Source organism: Phascolarctos cinereus, unplaced genomic scaffold (assembly GCF_003287225.1).
Source record: "Phascolarctos cinereus isolate Bilbo 61053 unplaced genomic scaffold, phaCin_HiC Scaffold_4;HRSCAF=312, whole genome shotgun sequence".
Taxonomy (NCBI): Eukaryota; Metazoa; Chordata; class Mammalia; order Diprotodontia; family Phascolarctidae; genus Phascolarctos; species Phascolarctos cinereus.
This window is the reverse complement of record NW_027555847.1, coordinates 109,457,434-109,460,743: the sequence shown is the minus strand read 5'-3', so window position 1 is coordinate 109,460,743 and position 3,310 is coordinate 109,457,434. Positions and strand designations below refer to the sequence as shown.

General features: G+C 36.0%; 1 non-coding gene across 1 annotated transcript; it reads right to left on the bottom strand.

Annotated features, from left to right (window-relative positions):
- Positions 1-1,842: 1,842 nt before the first annotated feature.
- On the bottom strand, positions 1,843-1,947 carry LOC144457269 (U6 spliceosomal RNA). The gene has a single exon (XR_013486590.1). It is a non-coding gene; the product is annotated as a U6 spliceosomal RNA (small nuclear RNA).
- Positions 1,948-3,310: the final 1,363 nt, after the last annotated feature.

Sequence of the window (3,310 nt, the reverse complement as noted above, 5' to 3'; positions counted from 1 at the left end):
CATAAAGTCCTACTCCTAGGCTAACTCTTTTAGCTGGAACGTGCTGTTCGCATAGGGTCAATACATTGATTTGTTAGAGCAAATGCAAAACTTAATGTGAAGCTAGAAGGAAGAATACAAAGAAGATGTTATGCCTTGCGACTGAGAAAACTCAATCTTGACCTATTCAAAAAGTTATTGCTAATAAATAATGGGTAAAGGATGGAAGAAAGGAAATAGATGTAGATTATAATAACTCTAGCTGTGTGACCCTGGGCAAGACACTTAACCCTGTTCGCCTCAGTTTCCTCATCTGTCAAATGAGCTGGAGGAAATGGCAAACCATTCCAGTATCTTTCCCAAGAAAAACCCCAGATAAGGTCATGAAGAGTCAGACACGACTGAAAACAGCTGAACAAACAAAATGATAATAATAAGTCTTAAAGATGTTTAACAATATGTCAATTACCACAGTAAGAAGACCAAAAGAGAATAAAAAAGACCTTCATCAACAAACACATGATAACCTGAGAGTTGGCAGCCAAAGGCAATATGAGCGTAGAATATAATTGTGTGGTTCAGTCATTTTTCGGTTGTGTCTGACTCTTTGTGACCCCATTTGAAGTTTTCTTGGCACAGATACTGGAGTGGTTCACTATTTCTTTTTCCAGCTCATTTTTCGGATGAGGAAGTGAGGCAAACGTGACTTGCCCAGGGTCACGCCGCTATTAAGTGTCTGAGGTAAGATTTGAACTCAGGAAGATGAGTCTTTCTGACTCCAGGCCCCTCACTCTCTCCACTATGCTCCCTAGCTACCCATAAGCTTGTTTGTAAAAATATTTTAGAGGAAAATGATAGAAAATGATCAATAGTAATACCTCATAACACAGAGAAAAGCAGTAGAGAGCAGTATCAGAAAGCCTGGCAAGAGATTCAACTAAGCAGTCATCTTCAGGGCATTTCCAGGTGAAAATGGAAGGACGACAAAAAGAAGAAAAATGCAAAAGATCTGCAAACTTTTTTATAGCAAATTTTTTTTTCTACCATCGAACACAGTAGAGATATCACGCTTGTATTTTGAACATCACAGTCCTAGATAATCATATTGAGGAAAGAGAAATGGCACTAAAGAGGACAAAATCTAGACTAGAACATGTGTTATAGCATGTGACGTAATTGGCTGAGTGAGGAAGAAGGAATTCAAAATGTATATGTAGGAGGCTAAAGCTGTCAAAGACATGAGGGGAAAAGTCTCAGAACTTATTAATACAAAAAAGTCAACTGAGAAAAAAAACAACATTTATTATCAATATACCTACTTTTCAATCTACATAGAATTCTGAAAATCATCTATACGTGTACTGAGGGCATCTTTGATAAACAGGGAAAAGATTGTCTTTCATAAGTTCCCCAATAGATTATATCTTTACTGTCAAATAATTGACTAAAGATGTAGAAAATGTAAGACTTAAAGAATATTAATGTGTTATTGTTTGTTGGTTATAAAAGTAATTTATAAAGTGTTGTCTCTCCTAATTAGAAGATGAGCTTCTGAGGGCACAGAGTCTAACTAGCTTTTTAAATTTCATATACCCAGAATGTAGCACAATGCTTGATATGTAGTAAATGCTTAATAAATAATTTTTTCATTCATTCATTTATTCTCCAGATTTCGGAGGAAAGAACATTGGTCGTGGAGTCCTTACAGTGAACTTATGAGAAGACATGACTAGAATTCCCTGGGATAGTAAGACATGGATGAAATATGATTAGCTTTATTGGAGGAAATATTCAAATTGATAACATCACAGAACCATTACGGTATTTGAGTTTTCTGATTTCAGGTCTTACACTCCTCCCATTACTCCATGTTTTCTCTTTACAAATTTGCGTGTCATCCTTTCGCAGGGGCCATGCTAATTTCCTCTGTATCAACCCAACTTTAATAGATGTCCGGCCAAAGCAAGCACAACACCATGCTTTCTCTCATATCCCTGAGAATGTTTATCTACTCATTCTGCTCTAGGGCCCAAGTAGCCCACTTATCCCACTATATCTACTGGTTGTCCCTGGATTCCAGACCATGCTTTAGTTTCACAAGACATCCAACTATTCACCTCCTCAGAACAAAAGACCCCAACTTGGTCTATGTTCCTTTATATGCATTGTCTTCCCCTCATTAGAATGTATGCCCTTTGAGGGCAGCAACTGTCTCTTTTTTTTAAGGCAATTTTAAAGTGACTTGCCCAAGGTCACACAGCTGGTAAGTGTCAAGTGTTTGGTCTGAGGCTGGATTTGAACTCAGGTCCTCCTGACTTCAGGGCTGGTGCTCTATCCACTGTGTCACCTAGCTGCCCCAACTGTCTCTTTTTTAAAAGTCTTTATTGACATCATTAGGTTCTCTTTTTAAATCACCACAGTTTCCCCCAGTATCACTCTCCTTGAACATTCCAGAGAGCCATCTTGTATAACAAATAGTATATTTTTAAAGACAAAAAGAGGGGGGGGAAAGCAACATAACTGATCATTACACTTAAAAAATATGAAAATTTGTGCAATGTTCAACACTTGTGGAGGTCCCACCTCTGCAAGGGCATGAGCGTAGGAGTGTCTTCTCACATCTCTTATTTTTCATATATGTTCTTATAATTTTGTCACATTTACTTTTTTGTTATTTTTCTTTTCAATTATTTTGTTGTAGTCATTGAGTATATTGTTTTCTTGGTTCTGCTCACTTCACTCTACATCAGCTCATGTAGCTCTTTCCATGCTTCTCTACATGAGATACATATCCTTCGAGTTCATTTCTCAAAGCCCAGTAATGTTCCATTACATTTATATACCATAATTTGTTCAGCCAATCCCCAAATGAAGGGCATCTATTCTGTTTCTAATTCTTTGGAAAATGCTGCTATAAATATTTTGTTGAAATAGGGACTTTTCTTCTTATTAATGGCCTCCTTGGTATATAAGCCTAGTAATGGAATCTCTAGGTCAAAAGGAATGGACATTTTAAGGATTGCCTCTTTTTAAAAAAAATATTTGTATCTTCAACTGTCTTTGAAACAAGATTATTATTCATTTTGTATTTCTATGTAATATTTTGAGCAAGAAAATCTCAGTATATAACTAATTCAAGAATAATGTAGCTATTACATATACCTACATTTTTTGTGACTATTTAAATGGATGTATACAAATCAAAAGAACAATGTTGGAAAAGGAAGGTTTTCTAGAAATGTATTTGTGTTGGAGGAAGTATGCTAGCATGATATATTTTTTTTCCATCAGAGGAAATGTGTTCCAATTTAGTAAGATTTAAATATTCACT